General features: G+C 43.7%; 1 pseudogene; it reads right to left on the reverse strand.

The window, feature by feature from the left end:
- Positions 1-20,494: 20,494 nt before the first annotated feature.
- LOC112304331 (non-histone chromosomal protein HMG-14 pseudogene) lies at positions 20,495-21,239 on the reverse strand (annotated as a pseudogene).
- Positions 21,240-22,143: the final 904 nt, after the last annotated feature.

Raw genomic sequence — 22,143 nt, forward strand, 5'->3', positions numbered from 1 at the left:
ACGTGGGCTCTAAGCTGCTACCTAAGTGAGTCATTAGACCCTAAGACAATCAAGTTCAAATTGAACTTCAGAATGTTTGCAAGTGAAAAAAACAAGTGGTAAATTGACATTTGTGGACCTTAATGTTTTCCACAAAATGAAATGATCAAATATGTTTCCCAGAAACCAGTTTTGTGCTAGACTGGTTTGATAGTTATTTTTACTGCGGTCTAGTTCCTATGACCCCTGGTGGGTTGGAACCTAGGATAGATAGGCAAGCCCCATCCAGAGAGCTCTTTTGAAAAACATTCGATGCTGTAAATGCCAATGCTTTCATGTGAGTATTCCAAGATCCCAGAATCCAGCATTTAGTTAGACGGGATCGCTGTTTGCAGTGCGGACGGATGGGTTTTGTTGCTACTGAGTAGACAAGCGAGTTCCCTCACCTCCTCCAAGACAAAACACCTTTCCCAAAATGTCTGAATTACTGGCTTTATTCAGATATGGCCTCAATGTGTGTTTTATTTAAACCGTGCTTCCGTTGTCATGACAACTGGGGTGTGTGGTGCTAGATTGTGTCTGGAAGCACCTTCAGCATTCAGGCAGAAACAGAGTGGGTGTGTCGAGTAGAGTGTCTCCTTCCCCATTTAAACAACATGTCAGAAAAGGTTGGAAACATCATGCAGCACCACTCTTTCAATAAAATCCCAGATGATTAGCTATTCTTTCCAGCAGAGCGGAACAGTCACACATTCAAGGTCAGTGTCTTAGTGCCTAAGCTCTCATTCTGTATTGTGTCATTATGATTTGACCATGTTCTGATCCTGCTGCCTCTGCTGTGTCAACCTTCTCCCCTACAGCTTTTCCAGCCTCATCCCCTGTAGGCACCTCCAGCGCTCTGGATCCTCATTCTGGGGAATCACAGATTATACCGTTTCAGCTTCTGAGATTTTGTCAGGTTCCTCTAAAGAAAGTCAGCTTTTTCAAGACACATTTTTCATCTTTGAGTTGGGAACTCCATTTTGTTCATTTTGGCACATCAAGCCCAGTTATCTTTCTGAGTTTTCCTTATCTTTGAAAGCCTCACTGACTTTTGCAAGTTACTGGGCTGCATACGTGCTCCTGTGGAAGTCGAAGGACTAGCTTTCAGCACATCTTTTCGTTATTTCTTGTGACCCACAGTAGCTTTGGCCCAGAGTCCTTACTCTCAGTGTGGAAGGTATATAAGAGATTAACTCAAAAATAGCTGGTTGCTCCAAACTGTTCCCCTAGTTTGTCTTGAAATGAGTATGAGAGGACAAAGCTCTCCCAGGAGGACAAAGGACACAATGCTACTTGAACATAAGAAGCGTTGACCAACAGCTGTCCAGAGGCAATCAGTCTGTTTGCATTATGGACAGAAAAGGTTATTGGATCATTTCAGGTCCAGATCACCCAAGGGCAGTGCCTTTTGCCCTCAAGGGTCCATTCCTGGAGTGTTACATTAACTTTCCAAGCTGCAAAGGAAGGTCCAGTTAAAGGCTTGGAATGGCAAGCCCCTTAAAGTTGGTTTAGTTCACTCAGGTTTGCCATGGTTTCATGTGTTTTCAGACACGGTGGGATCCAGGGTACCCAAGGCCAGTGGGGCCCTCCCCAGTGGGAAAGTAGCAAGCATGGCTGTGGCCCTGGTGGCTGTGTACAAGACCTCTGGGATTCCAGGCAAGCCCAACACCCAGCTGAAAGTCTGCGCTGGGATCCATCCCAGTAAGGCAGGACAGGACGTGTGAGGAGCCCTCTGTGCTTTTGTTCACACCCCGTGATGCTGCAGTGTTTGAGAGAGACAACGTGACCCTATTTATGCGGGCAAAAAAAAAAAAAAGTGAATATTTAAACTCCATGATTGTAATGTTAACATTTCGCCAAACAATTCCCTTGGAAAGGGAAAGAAATGAGCGTTTATTAAGCACCATTTATTATGTGGCCAAAGATGCCAGGCAGACATATCTATGATCTTATTTGACCCAAGATTTAAAGATTATTATTATTAGCTTTTAATTTTTTTATTGAGGTAACATACATACAGTAAAGGGTACTGATCTTAACAGCACAGCTTGATGGATTTTCATCTTTGTAATCACTTGTGGAAGCAGCGCCCAGAAGAAGATGGAGGACCGTTCCAGCACCCTGAGACTTGATAACACGCCTCCCCCGCCCGCCCTCCCCACGCCTGTGGGTACCGCGGAGCCCTGCCTGAAGTAGCCACTCATCTGACTGTTACCGCCAGAGACCAGTTTTGCCTGTGTTTGAATTTTTGTATTCTTTTGTTCCATCTGCTACATGTTGTCACATGTAGTTGTTAAAGATTATTTTTTAAAGAAAAACACCCTTAAGGCCATGGGGAAGCTATTTATATCATCATAGTGATTTGATTGATATTGTCTGCTGGGCAAATCAACCAGATATATTGCTTAGAGGAAGCCACATACTCCTTGTGTATTTACATATGCAGTACATACATAAAAGGACACCAATTATTGCATGTGGAGAGAATTATATAAATCTCGGTAAGCCAGATTAATTATATTCATTTATTCCATGTTCTAGTTATTCAGAGAGGATTCTCACCACGCCCTAATTTTTTTAATGGGAATACAGTAATTGTGTTTGGAAAAAATTTATTTTTCAATTTATTTATCCTCACCCAAGGACATTTTCTTCATTGTTTCTAGAGAGAGAAGATGGGGGGGAGAGAGAGAGAGAGAGAGAGAGAGAGAGAGAGAGAGAGAGAGAGAGAAAGAGAGAAATATCAGTGTGAGACATCAATGCAAAAGAGAAATGTCAATTGGCTATCTTCTTATACGTGCCCAATCAGGGATCGAGACGGTAACCTTTTGGTCCATGGGACAACCCTACAACCAACTGAGCCACACCAGCCAGGGCTGGAACAAAATTTAAAGGATAGAAAACAAAAGCTTGTATGCAAATGTTAACAGTAGCATTATTCATAATAGTTCCCAAACTGGAAAAAACCCAAATGTCTATCAATTGGTAAATGGATAAATGAATTGTAATATATCTATATTATGGATTATTACTCAGCAATAAAAAGAAATGAAATATTAATACATGCAATAACGTGAATGAATTTGAAAAACATACTAAGCATAAAGGTCAAATGCTACGTATTGTAAGATTTAATTTGTACGACATGCTACAAAAGAGGAAATGACCGTGACAGAGAGCAGATGGGCAGGTGCCTGGGGCCCCGGGGGGAAGAGGGGCTTGGCTGTGAAGGAGCACAGCAGAAAGTGTGGGGGCTACAGCTGCTGTATGTCTTGATCGAGTGGTTATGTAATGACATTACTATGTCCATTACCCCAATTCATTACACCATGCGCTTAAAAATGGGAGAATTTTACTGTCTGTAATTATACCTCAATAAAGCTGAAACAAATGCCACGTGCAAAACAAAAGGGCCTGAACAGTGAAAAGTAATTCTTCCCACATCTGTTCTGTAGCTTCTTGGCCATTCAGTCTATGCCCCCTTCGTTTACCGTTTGTGGTGGTTCTTTAGATTTATATAATGGGCACTTGAATTGTTTGAAAATTAGGCTAAGAGTACTAGAATTCAGAGTCAAATTTTGATGACTGAAATCATAAAGATGTCCCCACTATTTTTTGACCATATGCTCAGAAGGACTCAATCTGTTCCTTGGTTGTCACTTACTGAGTGCTTGCTACAGACCAGCTACTTTGTAAAGGCTTCTCATGCCATTCTCACCACAGCCCTCTGAACTGTGTATTAATAGTCTTGTTTGACAAATGAGGAGGTTGAAGCTTAGGTTACAAGGTTACTCACCTAGTAGGAGGCAGAGCTGGGGTTCAAATCCAGGTCTGTCCCAGGCAAACACAAAGTCTGTGGTCATAACGCACTGAGCGAAGTGCTGTCTTGATTTGGAAAGGCGGTCGGGGGACCGCTAGGTCAGCGGAGCGGCCCGTGTGATTGCACTTCTGATCCTGTAATCGTCTTAGCCCCAAACTTAGATCAACCCGCCGCCTCTACCTTGATTCCACACTCCTTCAGAATCTTTGATTCATCCTAGTTCTCAAACCGGGAATAGTTTGGGGCCTCAGCTGTTTTCATCTTTGTTTCTTATTCAAAGAAAAGTAATTCTACTGCAAAAAATAAAGTTTTTCCTTATGTGGGAAATGCCTTTTTCAGTCCACATTGAAACTGTCAGATTTATTTTCCCCATTCTGTCCGCTGCAGGAATAGGGGAAGGCTCACAGTGAAAAAGCCCTTTTGTTCCTCAGAGCGTCTCCTCCTTAAAATAGTACTCTCAAGGGACGCAGGCAGGCAGATGCGCTTACACTGGCCGAATGATCAGCTGAAAGTTTTAGCAAAACAAACAGATCTTCTGAGCCTACAGGTCATATCTGCTCTATGGATTTACTCTGTCTTTAGTTGAGTCTGGCAAAGAAAGAGAAGGTCAAATATCGGCACAATATTCAGCTTGTACAGACAAGGGAAGGAATGCAACGAGATTGCTACCGGCAAAAACATTCAGTGCTCTTTTTAAATCCCTTGTATTGTCCTTAATGATTCTCCCCCTTGCCCTCTTCAGGCAGTGGCCTGACTCCTGAAGCAATGTGCTATAACAGAGAGTCAAACTCCAGGAAATTTGCATCAGAATTTCTGTACCTAGCTGAGCATCCATTCTGAGTGCGCTTTTGTTCATCAGGGGGCGTGTGGGATGAGCAGGCAGCTGGAATATTTTTTAAATGCAAAGTTAAATCTGTACTGTCAGAGGGTGCCAGCAGCCCCATATTGTTGAGAGGAAGGCTCCACCAGCCTCTGCAGCTTTCACAGTCTGTGAGCGGTGCCCTTGTATCCCCAGTGCCTTTGCCCTCTGTCCCCCACATAGAAGGTGCCCAGTAATAGAGCAGGGCTGGAACAGATGTCAGTGGCATCTAATCCAACTTTGTGCCAGAGTGGAAGAGTCCCCTCTGAGAGGCAGGGCAGACAAAGAAAGGCTGGGTGAGGCTCGGACAAGCTGGAGAGTGTTTGCCCCTTTTCAATGAGGCAGCAACCATTCAGCTCTGATGGACGCCATGAGGTCCCAGCACTGCGGATTTCAAGTCTGCGAGAGAACTCCTGAGCTTAGATTTTCATGTGAAATTTCCCAAGTTATAGCTCTCTTTAGGCAAAATGAGTGTCTGCCAGCTAGATTGCACTGATAGGCTGCCAGTTTGGACCACTTTTCTAAGTATTTAAAGGATCTGAAGATTTATTTTGGTAAAAAGAATCAAAAGCTTTCTTTCATGGAATAACTTTAAAAATAAGTTTTAATCACATTTCCCCCAAATTTGCTTTGACTAACACTGGGACTTGGTACTAGTAACTCATACACTGGCATGGTCCCCATCATGTGACATGTTTCCCCTTAGGCATCTCCCCTTCTCTTCACTCTCCTCCTCCCTGGACAGTGAGCTAGCTCTGAGGTTCTGGAACCCTTAGGGTTTAGTTTCGACCTGGAGAGGTGACTAGAAGCCAGGGGTCCATTTTAGGGAGAGCCCAGCCCACATTACATCTTTTTTTTGCTCCCTCAGCACCCCCCTCTCTCATGTCTCTCTAAACTGAAAGAAAGTAGAGCAACGCTTCATCATTCCCACATTCCCACCCAGCTCCTGTCCAGTCTCTCTGCTCTTTTCACCATCAGTCTTCTGGAAGATTTGTCTACTTGTGCTTCCTACACATCCTCCCTCCACTGGCCGCTGCAAATTTGGCCTCTGTCCCCATCACACCTCTGAAATGCATTTGCCAAACTTAGCAGGGACCTCCAATGATATTTCTCAATCCTCCTTGTCTTGATCTTTCAGCAGCATTTGTCTTTGCTGACTGATGCTTCCTTCTTGAAAGAGCTTTCTCTTCAGTTTCATGATTCCTTGTTTTCCTGGGTTTCCTTGGTCTTCTCTGATTGCTCCTCCTCAGACTCCTACAGGTGTTCTTCTCCCAGGTGCTTAATGTTGATGACCCTCAGAATTGTACTTAAACGCCCTTCTCTTCTAAATGTACCCCCTCCATGGATGATCTCAAACACTCCCATAGCATATGACCTCTATGCTAGCAGGGGTGTCCAATCTTTTGGCCTCTCTGGGCCGCACTGAAAGAAGGGTTGTCTTGGGCCACATGTTGAATACATCGCAACATGTAATCATAAAAAATCTCAATGTTGTAAGAAAATTCACGATTTTGTGCTGGGCCACATTCACAGCCATCCTGGGCTGCACGAGGCCTGTGGGCCGTGGGTTGGACACGCCTGTCTCCACGACCAGCTCAGACTTCCCTCCCGAACTCCAGGAAGGTTATCCCACCCCCTCGGGCACCTCCACCCGACAGGCCCAACTCTGAGCCCCATGCTCTTCCTTTTGCCGCATTGCTCTTCTTCCGCTGGTTTTCAGTGTTGCAGGGAGTGGCACCCCTCGCTACCTGGTGGCCAGGTCAGACACCTGAAAACTACTCTTGACTCCTCCTTCTCACTCACACCTGACTCCTATCAGTCCCATGTCCTGCAGCTCTATCTCCTATCCATCTTCCGGATCTGTTCACATTTCTCCATTCTGACAAGTCTCTGGGGCAGGTCACCATCAACCCTCGCCCAGATTATAGTAACAGTCTCCAAGTGGGGCTCCCTGCTACTGGTCTTGTCTGTCCCCCCCACTTATTTATTCACACTGTTGCTAGGCTGACCTTTATTTTCTTCGCTTATATATTTTAATTACATAATTTTTGTACCAGAGCAATCTTTATAAAAGCTGCCCCTCGTTGACCTTCCTTGTCATGGGCTCTCCCCTCATGGCCCCTACCTCATGGGGCTGTAATGGCTGCGTATTTGGCCATCCTCGCCTTAGTGATGCGCTCCTGAGACGGAAGGGCCACATCTTCTTTGCCCATTTTTTAAATTTTAATTTAATTTCATTGTTACAGTCAATGTTATTTTGTACTAGTTTCAGGGGTACAGCACAGTGGCTAGACAATCATATAGTTTACAGAGTGGCCCCCTGATATTTCCAGTCCCCGTTTGGCACCATGCATAGTTATCGCAACATTATTGACTATATTCCCTGTGCTGTACTTTCCATCCCATGACCGTTCTGAAATGACAGCTTGTACTTCTGAATCTCCTCACCTTTCTCACCCAGTGCCCAATCCCTCACCCCTGTTCAATTTTTTATTCCCTTTTGCACAGTAGATGCTTGGCATAGAATAGAATAGAATAGAATAAGTGTTTTGTGTGTGTGTGCAGGTGAATAAATGAACTCCCAAGGACTCTTGGGAGGAATTCACAGATATACATTCAGTGGTGTGTAGGAACCAGCCCATGTTGACTGCCGAGAGCCAGATGTACTTTTAGTGAGTCACGTTAGTAGCTTGAGGACAGTCACGGTGGAGGTATTTACACCATGGAAATTGGTAAACACTACAAATCAGAGATTTCCTCTCCACCTTATACATTCCCCATAAGTTCACTGCGTACATTGCTTTGCAGTGCTTTCTAGAGTGACTTGGAAGTGGTTCATTGTCCTAAGTATGCAATTTAAGAATAATAATAACAATAATCAGTTAAATGAACTGTATGGTACTACACGCCAAACCCTGTATTTAGTGCTTTGCATATATAATTGATCTTGTTTAATCTTTGTAACAAAGCAGGCAAAGTAGATACTAGCTCTCAGTACAGAAGAGGATACTGAGAATAGGATTCATCCAATCAGATGGCAAGTAGCGATGGAGTTTGATGCCAGATCTGAGTACTGAGCCAGTGGTCTTACCTCTTCTCTCTGCCTGGGACCTTGGTTCTTACTTCTCACCCTCACTTCTCCAAAGCAGTCCCTGGGATTTCAGCTGAATCTCACAGCCAACCTTTCTGTTAACTCAAAACAAACAAACAAACCAACAGTCCATGGGCAATTATCTTGCAAAAGGCCAGCTGAGATCTTGGCAGGCATTTCATCCAAGACTGAGAAATAATCGGGGGTTGTAAGACCCGCGTGTCAGCAGCAGAGTGACATTTTGGACTGAAACAGTGATTTTAGTTTCTTGATGACATGATGATGGAAGTTGTTCATAAATAGAACTTTCTCACCCCCTGGGCTAATATAGGTCCATAATTGTTTGTATTCAGGGCTTCAGGGCTTCAGGGATGGTGCTGAGTGACCATTGGGCATACCAGTATGACTGAAACCCCCTCCCAGCATCCCTTCCCATAATACTGTAACACTTGATGGTTGTAGAGCACTTTAAATTTGGAATCTCAATAATGTCCATAAACAAAAGCCTGTCTATTTGCAAGGCTCCCTGAAGGTGAAGAGGGCGATGGGTAACTGGGTGCTGCCAATGCTTCTCCTGTGGTCACAGCCCAGACCACATCATTGCTTGAAACAGTTCTTTCGAAGAAATTTCATCTGACATCCACACGCTTGCATCCCTCCTCTTTCCTTCTCATTAAATCTGTTTGTTCTTCAGCTGCTTCTCCAGGGTCCTAACTGCTGGCTTGCTTTCTGGAATCCACAGTTAATCTCTGTATTAATATTTTATTTATTTATTTTTAGAGAAAGGGGAAGGGAGGGAGAAAGAGAGGGAGAGAAACATTAATGTGTGGTTGCTTCTTGTGCACCCCAAACTGGGGATCTGGCCCTGTAACCCAGGCATGTGCCCTGACTGGGAATAGAACCGGCGACCCTTTGGTCTGCAGGCCTGCGTTCAATCCACTGAACCACACCAGTCAGGGCTCTATAATGGTTTCTTAGCGAGAACTCTCAACTTCTCAGATTTTCCTCTGTACTTGCTCTATAGTCACCCCTCTCAGTTGGTCTGGCAATCTCCACTCTCTTCTGCACAGTGGAGACACTTACATAACTTTGCCCAGTGATGATGGCTCCACTGAAAGCTAATTTCTGGCATCTTCTGAAACTCCCAGTGCTACCCTCTAGGTCTTTTATTTTCTCAGGTGTCTTCCTTTTCTACTCCCCCCCCCTTTTTTTTTTGCATTTTCTGACCTCCCATCTCTCCTTTGTGTCCCCCACCTCCATGCCCTCTTTTCTTTTTTAGAGGCAATAGAGGTCCTTAGATGTGAACTCTCTCTTTCATCTTTAAACTTGTCTGTAAAGTATTTCTCTTTCCTTCTTTCCTTCCTCTTTTAAAAATGAGCAGCCTTTCCCTACGGCAAAGCTGAGTCCTCCCCCATCGTTTAGTCTTCCTGATTGTTTAAAAACGTAAGTGTGATGATGTCATTTTTCTGCTTGAATCTCTCCAGATGGCATCCCTCCCATTGCACCCTGATTAAAAAGTAAACTATTGTGGTCTTCAGGAAATGCTTGTACTAAAATGGTATTTCTCACCCCAGGTTGCATCATAGAACTTAAAAAATAGTCATGCCCAGTCACCTCCATTAGATGTTCTGATTTCCTGGTCAACAGCAGTTTTAAAAAGCCACCCAAGTGATTTCTTTCCTCTCTGAGGCACCGCATTCCATTACCCGCCTTGCTCTGCCTTGACCCCTTCCCTCCAGTCTTCACAATTACGCCTTCCTCAGGCCTCAGGTCTCAGCTCAGCGGTCACCATCTGTGGGAGGTTGTCTTCTATTCCAGCACCCCATTTGTTTCCTTTATCACACATAATGCAGTTGTTCGCTTTCTGTTTTCCTCCTGTTTCCCCACTGCCAGGCTGCAAGCCTCCTGGGGTCAGGGCCCTGTCTCTGTTCATAAGCAGATTCTCACATAGAGGCATTCACTGAGGATTTGAGGAACTATAATAATAGATAAGGAATTGCTTCTGATCCCGCCTTCTTCCTATGAGAACTTGTTCCATTGATTTTCTTTTCTTTCTAAGATTTTTATATGTTATCCAACTGATCCCATTCTCTCAGTCTACCAACATACTGAAAACTCTGCAATCAGAAATCGAACATGTATAGAAAAACCTCTCTTGGCATCCCCTCTTTATTTTAGTTCTGTCTTCCTCCTTCTACAAAGAGGCAATTTAGCCTGAGGATTGGAAAGTTAGGGTGTGGAACCGGATGGCCTTGGTTCAAATCCTGATGTGGCTCCCTGCTAGATTTGAGGTCTTGGGTAAGTTCCTTCACCTCCTTGCGCCTCAATTTTCCTCATCCATCCAATGGAAATCATAACAATACTTTCCTCAAGCGGCTGCTGTGAGGAAATGGTTCCTGGATTCTAGTGAGCACTCTGTAAATATTAGCCATTGTTAATTCAACACTGGATTTCTTAGTCATCTCCATGGATTGTTCCTGCCATTTCCAACTTTCAGAACCCCTCAGCCTGTCATAAATTATTACCTGCTCCGCGGCGTTGTCTAATTCTCACTTCACTTGATCGGGCTGAGGCATAGGACTCTGTTGACTGTCTCCGATGTCTCCCCCACGCCCCATTCACCACTCTCTTTTCCCTCCCCCTACCTTTCTGGATGCCCCTTCCCAGGTCTCCCTCACTGGTTCCTTCTCCTCTCTTGGCTCCAGAGCTTTGTTCTTAGTGCTCTTGTCTCCTCATTCTCTCCATTGTCCCCGGGCAGTTTCATCCACTACCACGGTTTACAAACAACTTCTTGGTGATGGAAACTCTCAAATCATATACCCCAGACTTCTGTCTTGAGCTACAGACCCATGTTCACAAGTATCCCTGAGACACCTCTGTTTGGGTGTCCTGCATGGACACGGGATTCCACATGTCTAAACCAGCCATAATTTCTCAGCAAAATCTCTTTCAGTTTATATCTCAGTTAATTACCTAATTCCTGTGAGATGCTTGCTGTCTGAACCACAGAGTGAATCCTCCAGATTCGAAACAAATGGCTGCATTCCCTTCAGGGACAAAGAGGCCAGTGAAAGGCTGATCAGATAGGTACCTTCCAAAATTAACTGTAGCTTGTACAGGGGCAAGAGAGGAGCGGGCTTTGGAATTAAACAGACAATAGTTTGAATCTTAGCTCTAACCTTAACTAGCTGTGTGACTGAAAACATTTAGGACTTACGGCGATATTACTGACGTGGTTAAAGCATTGGCTCAAAGATCCTGGCTTTGCAGTTTGTAAGCTGTGTTCTCTTGGGCACACATTTAACCTTCATGGCCTGTTACCGAATCTATAAAATGAGGGTGAGTCCCTTTACCTCCTAGGGGATTCTATTAAAATCTTAGCATGTAGTAAGTGCCAACAAATGGTAAAATTATTAATATAATACAAAGTCATTATGGGACTTCAAAAGAGAATTTTAATATAAAAATAAAATATATAAGTGCTATTTTAAGTTTATTACCTGTTTTATGGAAAATAATACACTTTTCATTATTTTTGTTTCCTCATAATTGGATGGTACAATTAACAAATTATTCAGGGACCAATTATTCTGGTTGGCATTATCCAACTTTTGCTTTTCTTCCAGCTTAATGCAACTTAACCAGGTGGGTAGGGTAGTGAAGACATGAGTTAGGGCCATGCATTATCACCACTTGTTATCAGGGTTGACTTGTTCAGGGTTGACTCTGTCAGAGGAAAACAATGACATCCAGATCCTCTGACTGAGCAGAATCATTTCGGAGCCAGGGGGGCCCCTTTGCCCCACAGCTCAAGGCTTCAGTGAGGTAAAGGAATGGCGGGGCCTCCTTGGCCCCTTTCTCCCAGTCCAGGGTCCTAAGGCTCTTGGTAAGAGAAGATCTAAAAAGACTCCTAAGGAGAACAGAATTATTTTTTGTAAGGCCTAGAACCGGCTGACCTCGGCTGGCCTCTCCATGCCTCCTCTAGGTTTTCCCTGGTTTTGTTTGTTTATAAGGGCCGAGGATGAGAATGGGGGTTAGAGGCCCTGGTGAGCGGGAGGCAGCCTTTGGCCTATGTGAACACCCAGTGGAGTGGGAGACAAAGGAGGGAGCAGAAGTGATCTAGAAAAGGGCCACTTCACATTTAGACTTAACCCCTTCCATTTAACCGTCCAGCGTTCCGACCTGTGCCGACACTGGCAGCCCAGTTTCGTGCACTTGGGCATGGTTCAGAGCTCCTCTTTGGTGATATGTGTATCAAAGGTGGGGTGTGCGCACATGCACGTGTGTGTGTGTGTGTGTACAGGTGTGGGGAGGATGTTTGGGCTTTCCCTAGATCCTCTACCTCCAAGTGTAGATCATGCCAGTAGGTGATTTTAAGTGGTCAAGGAGCAAGGACTTAAATATTGTTAAATCACATCATGAGAAAGTTACTTACTTTTCAGTTCTCTTGCAGCCCTTCTAATTAGGTCAAGAATAAAGAAGACTCATTTTGGTCCTAGAATGCTTTTAATATGAGCTTGATACTCCTCATTAAAAACATGAGTCCACTTAAAGAAAAATGTAAGCTCAATAGCAGTACAGGTTATGACAAAAACCATGGCGTGGGATGCTCCTGACGAGGTAGAGTCAGGATGTAAGGTGTGATTAGGTGAGAGTGCTTTATATCTTTATTCTTGCCCTGACCACCCTTATCTCAGGTAGCCAAAAGCTGGCTGCTGGAGGGAGCTATGCGATAAGAAAAGGGCAGATATTCCTGGAGAACAGTCCAAAAAAGAGTAGACTTCAACTTTTCTGTAGAATATGCAAACTTTTCTCAGGTCAGCGGCCCCTGCCACAAAAGTGCTGTGGGAAAAGCTACTCAGGTGTGGGGCAGTTTATGTGAGGCAGTTCAGGATGTTTGCTGGGATGTGCCCTGAGGTACCTCTTCCTGGGTGAGATTCTTGGAGTTGAATGTTTTTTGGTCATGCTTTAGAGTTGCCTGATTTTTCAGACTAGGCAAAAGCAAGGGATGTGGGCTGGGTTTACGTAACTGGGTTCCTTCCTCTTCAGTCCTTCAGTTCTGAGAATCCAGTGTAGTTCAGACATGCACCAACTATTGGAGCGAATGGGAGACTACATACTGGTGAGCTGTGTGAATGTATAAGTCAAGGCAGCTATGGGCTACCTGTGTGGAGGCATGCGTGTGGGGGAAGCAGTACGAGGAAGCTAGCCACTGAAGTCCGGAGGCTCACTGCTCTCTGGAAACCCACTGGTAGAATTTGCGGCGTTGCATATGCTGTCCCTGCCCCAGGGGGAAGTCCCACATGATCTTGGAAATCCTTTGACTGTTGATCAAATATTAGCCTATGCAGGTTTTTGGGTTGTGCACCTGTGTAAGAACTTACATGGTTCTTTTGGCTCCTACAGTAGAGGTTTTCTCCTGCCTGACCCATTATGAGCAGATCAGACCTTTCTTGGGACCCTCTCTCTTTGGGGTTACGTTGAGGCGTGCCGGCCATCCTTGGCAAAATTGCAAAACGGGTGAAGTATGTCTTGTTTTTTTTTCCACATTCCCTTTCTAGACCCTTTCTTCTGATTTCAGCATCCTTCTGTTTCTCAGCTACTGGACTCAGTCCTGGGGTTCCCTCTATAACACAAATCCATTCATGAACTTATTCCCACTGAGGTAATCCCAGGATACTCCCCTTCTAAGGAACATTTTATTTTGAAAGAAGATCAATTCCTAGAAAGGGCAGTGAAATTAATTGTATTAAAGTAATTGAAATTAGTTTAGACATGGTTACAGCGTGGGGGGGGGGGCGGAAGGGCGGGGCTAACTTAAGGTGAGACTTTTCGTCCGCAAATCCTTGACTCCAGCCATGAGGGAGGTGAGCCTGGGAAAGGGCACTACTGTCTCTACTTCCACCAGAACCTCGTTCTTCCTCTGCCTACAGTGGCTCTGGTGTGACCTGAGACACCCGACCACGCTCCAGCTCCCCTAGCTGGAGAGTCACAGGGACAATGATTATGTGACTTAGCAAAGCACTAAATAAACAAGTTCTGCTTGAAGCCAATTTAATAACAAGCTGTAAAATAATGAGATGCATGTGCATTATTTGTGGGTGGTTCCTTCCAGACATTGTTCAAATAGTTCCTGTGGTGTTTTTATGTATTTAAAACATGAAATATGTTGAGAGGGAATGCACTGGCAACCTACATAGAAAACCCAAGAAAAGGCAATTCATTCCTGTGGCTTAACTCTGAAATTTATTTTGCTGCCTGCGTGTTTCTCTATTGAAATGAATCATGATTAATTCAGTCAGAGCTGATCAAATGTAGGCAAAAATGTTTCTTTTGCAAAATGCATCACAGTGAATTTAGGCGTGATAGCTTCCAAAGACTCGTTGCCACCTAAATGAGAGGCTGAGGCTCTGACCGCTGGGCTGGGAGAGTGTTATTGATCCACAACTGAGGGGAGGGCACGGATTTTTCACATGGGGATACTGCTTAATAACTGTCCTCAAAAGAAGATGTCAGTCCTCAGAGTTCCTGGGTCATCGTCCTCTTTTAGCTCTGCCGGAAGGGCCGGGTAGCTGCAGAGCCCGGGTCTGTCTCTCCCCTCCTGGGTTAGCTGCACACCTGGGATTCCTTAGCCAGGGCAGCATCATGGGAGGTGACTGTGACTCATTAGTCAGCCAGTGTGTCAGTGTCTGTGAAGTAGCTGTCTCTGCCCTGAATGTAGGGCGGTCTCTGGGCAGCAATTTGAGGAGCCAATTAAAGAGCAGTCTCTCAGGGATGCCATCCTTGGGGACCCCAGGGCCCCCTGGGGGGGCTGAGGATGTGCTCTGTCATGTCTCACGTGTTAGTTGGTCAGTCTATTCCTGGATGCCTCCCTTTCTGGCTGAGTTGGCTGGTTCTTCCCTAATTAAACACTGGTTTTCCGCTCTGGGGAAAGGAGGAAGGGTTACCTATGGGCCAAAAGGAAAGAAGTTTGCTACTGTTCCCAAAGAGGTCTGTGACACTGCTGTCCCTACTGAAGGACCAGAGAGGAACTCTTTTAATTAATTCCTAGAATTGTTAACAAACCTCTCTAAACTCAGCTTCAAGTGACTTCTTTGTTCTACACCTGGTTTCTGTCTCTCAAGCCGTGTGGCCTGTCACAGTCTTCTCATGAAATACAGGGAGCCTAGAGTTTTGAAATTTTAGTGGCATCTTGGGCCAGTGGGAAGGGAGACATCTACTCCCTTCAGACCACCTGAAACCACAGAGGATTAACACGGGTTGGTCCATCTTTCTTTTTGCTTTTTTCCTAGGGAAAATGAGTGAGCGGATGTCCCTAGCAGGGGTGCCATGCAGCCTAAAGAAGAGAGTGCCAAGTCGAGTGGCAGTGAAGACTGGGGTTTTCCAGTTTGGGGGTAGATGTAAGTGCCATTAAACATGTCAGAGCTGGTTTTCAACAAGATTTTGAGATCAGCAAGTGTATTCCCTAAGCCCCCTCACTTCCCTTTCCATGTCTGCTTTCTTCCTTAATGTGGCCTGCACCCCACCCTCTCCCTACCCCATGCTTTCCCTCACCCCCCCACTCATGGCCACTCTCTCATGTCCTCCTCCAGGCTCCCAGTCAAACCCGCCCATCGTGTGGGGCCTCCTTAGTGACTGGCTTATTGTTCATTGAATACATTACAAATTACTCTTGCAGAGGTATTAGATGTGTGTGGGAAAGGTGATCTTTTGCATTGTGATAGGGATCACTACTGTCTTACCTCATGGAAGGGACACACAGTGAGGACCCAGGTTTGGGAGGAAGCCCAAAGAAGGGAATTTTTAGCAACCCCCAACACCTTCTGAAGAGGAGAGTGTCAGTTCTTGTAAAGAACTGTGTGTCCTTTTAAACAAGACCATTCGTTTCCTGTCAGTCTTGGTTCAGGCTACAGAAGGAAAACTGGAAGCTTTTAGAAGTTGGTTTTCCTTTTGATATATCAAGAGTTGCTTTCCATCCTTTGGTTCAGGCTGATAGAAGCTTCTGTCCACAGGTATTGAATCTTTTTCACTTTCCTTTACATCTTAATCAGGTGGTTTGATGAGGAGGAGTCTGAAGGGACCCTCAGAACCACAGCAGTGTCTTCAGGGAGAGAGATAGGTCCCTCTTCCTCAGCCCAGAGCTCATTACTTGTGCTGTGTGCATTCCCCTTCTCCCCTAACCCCCTCCGGCTCATCCCTTCCACCTTGCCAGACTCATCCTCCTAACACCTGCTTCTAATCTTTTAGTCCCCAGCTCAGAAAACATCCCTGGCTCTCTGTCCAAGTCGAATGCAGATACTTGGGCCTCTCATAACCCCTGTGATAATGTTGACGACAACCCCTCGTGCTGCATTTGCTACGTGCCACACATTGTTCTAAGCACTTTACACATGTCAATTCATTTTATTTTCACATCCTTGTGAGGCAGGCACCATTATGGTTTCCATTTCATAGCTGAAGAAACTGAGAAGTTACACTTAAGATCACAGAGCTAGCAAGAGGCAGAGTGGGGGTATGGACCCATGAAGTGTGGCCCTGGGAGTGCATGCCCTGTAATACCGCAGCTCCTGCTTCTCCACGGAGGGCCCGCACTCCCCTCCACCTTCCTTTCTGACTGTGCGCTCATTGTATGTTGCAGTGGTATATTACACTGTCTTGATTAATGTAGCGTTATAGTAAGTCCTGAAATCAGGCAGTGTCGATCCTCTGACTTTATTCTTCTTCAGTATTGTTGGCTGTTCCTGGTCTTTTGCCTCTCCATGTAAACTTTAGAGCCAGTTTATCAATATCCACAAAATAACGTGCTGGTATTTTGATTTGGATTGCATTACATCTATAGGTCAAGTTGGGAAGAACCCACGTCTTGACAATATTGAGACTTCTTATCTATGAACGTGAAATACTTCTCCATTTATTTAATTCTTTGACTTCTTTCATCAGTTTTATAGTTTTCTTCACATAGGTCTCGTACATGTTTTGTTAAATTTATACATCAGTATTTCATTTTAGGGGGTGCTAATGCAAATGGTATTGTGTCTTTAATTTAAAATTTCACTTGTTTATTTGCTGGTATATAGGAAAGTGATTGACTTTTATAGATTAACTTTATGTCATACAATCTTGCTATAATCACTTCAAAGTTTTCAGGGAGTTTTAGTTGTTGATTTTTTTGGATTTTCTACACAGACAATCATGTAATCTGTGAATAGAGACAGTTTTATTTCTCAATCAGTATATCTTTTCTTTCCTCCCTCCTCTCCCCTCTTCTCCCCTCCCATCCTTCCCCCTCCCCTCTTCTTTTCTGTTCCTCTCTTGTCCTGTATCATCTTGTCTTGTCTCATTGCATTAGGTAGGACTTTAGTATAGTGTTGAAAGGGGTGTTCCTGATCTTAAAGGGAAACTTTCTAGTTTCTCACCATTAATGATGATGAGATGTTAGCTGTAGATTTTTTTGGTAAATGTCTTTATCAAGTTGAGGAAGTTTCCTTCTTTTTAAAAAAATTATATTTTATTTATTATGCTATTACAGTTGTCTCAATTTTTCCCACATTGCCCGCCTCCATCCAGCACCTCCCACTCTCTCAAACAATACCTACACCATTGTTCATGTCCATGGATCACGCCTATAAGTTCTTTGCCTACTCCATTTCCTAAACTCTACATGGGGATGGGAGGAAGTTTTCTTTTATTATTTTTCAAATAGATTTCCAATTCCTTAGTCTTTTTCTTCTTCTGGCACCCCTATGGTGTGAATGTTGGACCTCTTGAAGTTGTCCCAGAGGCTGCTTATTCTATTCTCATGGGTTTTTTTTTTTTTTTGGATTCTTTTATTTTTCTTGTTGTTTTCATTGCTTGTTTTTTTGCTTCCTTATGTTCCAGATCATTGATTTGATTCTCAGCTTCACCCACTCTACTGTTGTTTCCCTGTAAATTGTTATTTATGTCTATTACTGTATCCTTAATTTCTGACTGAATCTTTTTTGTGCTGTTGAGGTCCTCACTAAGTTCCTTGAGCATCCTTATAACCAATGATTTGAACTCTGCATCTGATAAAGTGCTTATCTCCATTTCATTTAGTTCTTTTTCTGGAGTTTTGATCTCTTCTTTCATGTGGGCCATGTCTCTTTGCCTCATCATTTTGGCAGCCTCCTTGTGTTTGTTTCTGTGTATTAGGTAGAGCTGCCATGATTTCCTGTCTTGGTAGCATGGCCTCATGTTGTAGGTATCCTGTAGGGCCCAGTAGCACAGCCTCCCCTTTGACCCAAGCTGGGTACTTGAGGTGCGCCCTCTGTGTGGGCTGAGTACACCCTCCTCTTGTAGTTGAGCCTTGGTTGCTGTTGGCAGATAATGGGAGGGATTAACCCAGGCCAGTCAGCTGGAAGGATTGTCTGTGACCACTTACCACCAATCTCTACCCTCTGTGGAGCATCAGGTGTGCAGGTGCACGGTGGTGGTGCTCTGTTGCTGGCCACTTGGTGTACTGGCCCTGGGGTTTCCTGGGTGATGCAGGCCAAAGTCAGCCTCCCCTGTGTTTTGCCGGGGGCCACCCTGCCTGAGCTATAAAGCAATCTGAGATGAGTGCTACTCATGTTGAACTTGGAGATTCCAAAATGAAGCCAAGCTGTGAATCTAAGCTGGCTGCTGCTAGTGCTGGGGCTGGGGTTCACTGAGGCCAGCTGTTGCTTGTTTGAAAGGATTTAGGAAGTTGTGAAGCATGAGCCAAGACCAGCTATTCATATGGAAAGCTACTGTTAACAGCTGTAAATGGGTGGGACGGAGCCTCAGGCGATCTCCAGGGCATGGCAAACAGTGTTAGCCAGGGTGATGAACTCTCAGATACAGCTCCGGCCAGCCGGCTCTGTGGCTGTGGACCTCTTTCTGTCTGGGAGAAAGCTGTTCCCCTGCTCTTGCCTTAATGCCAGGTGCTTCAGTTCCTCCCTGTATGCGACTGATGCCTTTCAAGATGCTCCCCTGTTCTGGAGCTCAAAGGGAGTGAGTTTGAGTAAGTTCATGTGTGGGTTTTTTAAGGGGAATTGCTTGGGAGAGGAACTGCTTGGGACTGCAGAAGTTACCTCCACCTACTCAATCCTTGCTGTTTATTTCAGCCAGAAGGTGTTGGGGCTTATGTTCCTGGCACTAGAACTCTAGGCTGAGGGGCCTGGTTTGGGGCAGGGACTCTTCGTTCCGAGATATCCTCTCAAATTTTTATCTGCCACACATGGATGGGGGGCCAGCCTGTTCCGTGTCTCTGGCCTTCCTACCAGTCTGGGTGGATGTGGTTTCTTTAATTCGATGGTTGTCAGACTTCCATTCAACTAAATTTCTGCTTGTTCTGAGTGATGCTTATTCTATAATTTAGTTGTAATTTTGATGTGATTATGCAAGGAGGTGAGCTGTGTTTACCAACGCTGCCCTCTTGACCAGAAGTTGGAAGTTTCCTCCTATTCCTATTTGTTTAGAGTGTTTATTATGCATGGGTGCTGGATTTTGTCAAATGCTTTTTCTGCATCTATTAATTTATCATGTGATTTTTCTTTGTTAACCTGTTGATATGGGCCCATTTTTTAAAATGTTGAGCAATGTGTGTGTGTATGTAGGATAAATCCCACTTGTTTATGATGTGTAATTCTTTTAACTCTTTAATTCTTTTAACTTTGTTGGATTAGATTTGCTAATATTTTGTTGAGAATTTTTGCATCTATGCTCATGGGAGGTATTGGTTCATACTTTTAAAATCTTTTTCTGTTTTGATATTAGGGTAACTATGCTTCATAGAATAATTTAAGAAGTATTGTATTTCCTCTTCTTCTATCTTCTAAAAGAGATTGTAGAGAATTGGTATTACCCCTTTCTTAAATGTTTGGAAGAATCAGCCGTGGCTGGTGTGGCTCAGTGGATTGAGTGCTGGCCTGTGAACCTGGCGGGGTGGGGGTGGCTGGTTCAATGATTCCTAGTTGGGGCATGTGCTTGGGCTGTGGGCCAGGCCCCCAGTGGGGGATGCGTGAGGGGCAACTGCACATTGACAATTCTTTCCCTCTCTTTCTCCCTCCCTTCCTTTCTTTCTAAAAATAAATAAATAAAAATCTTTTAAAAATGTTTGGAAGAATCAGTGAACCCATGTAAGCCTGGTACTTTCAGTGTTGGAAGGTTACTAATTATTGATTTAATTTTTAAAATGGATACAGGCCTATTCAGATTGTCTATTTCTTCTTGTGTGAGTTTTGGCAAATTGTGTCTTTCAAGAAATTGGTCCATTTCATCTAGGTTATCAAATTTGTGGATATGAATTGTTCATAGTATTCCTCTATTATTCTTTTTCTTTTATAATTGAGATTTCATAGGTTGTTTTGAGGATAAGTACACAGACATATCTATGTGTACACAATTCTTACATACCAAAAACATAAAAAGTCATGTAGTTGTGATTCTTTTCTAAACAGTTATTCCAGTTACTTTCTAGCTTAAAATTTGGAGGCTAATTTTCCTTAATGGTGCATCAAGTACCAATATCTTCAAATGTTGTTATTTGTCCAACTAATTCACAATTCAATATCATATACACTACATAATCAAATTTTCAATCTTGCACAGCACATTAAAGGTTATGAAACCTGGACTACACATCAAAGATGTTACAGAGTTCTGCACACAGTTCTGATAGGGAGAGCCAAGCTCAAGGAGTGGTTTTCTTTAGGAAACCATTCTACCTAAAACATGAGAATACAAGTAATTTAAAACATTTAAGACATATTAAATGCATGACTGATTCCAAATTGCCATTTCGTATGCTTTGTATTATAAGGTACAAAAACTACCCTCGTCTATGGGGTGTTAAGCTGACACCCACGACAAACACTCCCATATTTAATACCCCACTATATTCTTGCTCTACAAAAAACCAAAAAACCAAAAACCAAACCAAAACAAAAAAAACAGCAAATGATTTCACCTCTTAAAAAAAGACATTTACATTTAAAAATGGGAAAAGATGGAATTCCATCCTTTAAAAAAATATTTCCAGAGCTACTAAAAAAACTTGCATTTACAAAATAGTTCATAAGAATATTCCTCTGGATTGTACAAGAAGGGAGGCAGTGACCACTGATAATGTACGATATATGATATTCATCAGACTTGGCTTCCTTCTCTCCTGATGCATCAGATGCTAGACTCTCCTTGCTTTTAGTCTCCGTTTTCTGCAGGTAGATCTTCTTTAGTTTCCTGGTTAGCCACTTCGGCCTGTTTTCCCTTTGTTCTCCTTTTCCCTCTCATTTGCGGGGTTTTTTGTTTTTTTTTTTGTCTGCAGATTTATCCTTTCCTGCCACCTTTTTTATTTTTGGCTTAGTTTCCACTTTTGCAGCAGCAGGTTTAGTTGACAACCTACTGATCTTCTCTTTGGGCTCTGCCTCTGCTGCTTCGTTGGCAGAGCTGGCCTTCCCCTTGGGCATCATGGCAGCAGGGCGGGCACATGCTGGGTGCCTGCTGGCCATGGCACCGAGAGCCTTCTCTAAGCTGGGCTGCCTGGCCACTGCTTCTCCCACCACCTGAGCTGCTGTGACCTGCCCCGGGGCCTCCTTTATTATTATTTTAATGTCTATAACTTCTGTAATGATACCTCCTTTTTCATTTCTTTTTCTTTTAAGATTTTACTTGTTTATTTCTAGGGAGAGAGGAAGGGAGGGAGAGAGGGAGAGAAACATCAGTGTGTGGTTGCCTCTGGCGTACCCCCTACTAGGGACCTGGCCCACAAACCAGGCAGGTGCCCTGACTGAAAATCGAAACAGCAACTGGCACTCAATCCACTGAGCCACACCAGCCGGGGCTCCGTTTTCATTTCTAATAGTAATTTGTGCTATCTCTCTTTTTATTAGTTAGCCTGGCTAGAGGCTTATTGATTTTATTGACCTTTTCCAAGAACCAACTTTTGGTTTCTTTGATTTTCTCTATTTTTATTTAAATTTTTTTTTTGTTTTATTGATTTTCTCTATCGATTTCTGTTCTAATTTTTGGTTTACAGGCCTGTGCTCAATCCTCTGAGCCATACCAGCCAGGGCTGCTTTCTGTTCTAATTTTTATTATTTCTTTTCTTCTGCTTATTTTGGATTTAATTTGCTGCTTCGTTTCTAGTTTCCTAGGGTATAAGCTTAGATTATTGCTTTTAGATCTTTCTTCTTTTTAAATATATACATTCAATACTATACATTTCCCTCAAAATGCTGCTTTCATGGGACTTCACAAATTTTGACAAGTTGTATTTTCATTTTCACTTAGTTTCAAATATTTTATAATTTCACTTGAGATTTCTTCTTTGGCCTATGTGTTATTTAGAAATGTTTAAATCTCCATGTATTT

Source organism: Desmodus rotundus, chromosome 1 (genome assembly GCF_022682495.2).
Source record: "Desmodus rotundus isolate HL8 chromosome 1, HLdesRot8A.1, whole genome shotgun sequence".
NCBI classification, from domain to species: domain Eukaryota; kingdom Metazoa; phylum Chordata; class Mammalia; order Chiroptera; family Phyllostomidae; genus Desmodus; species Desmodus rotundus.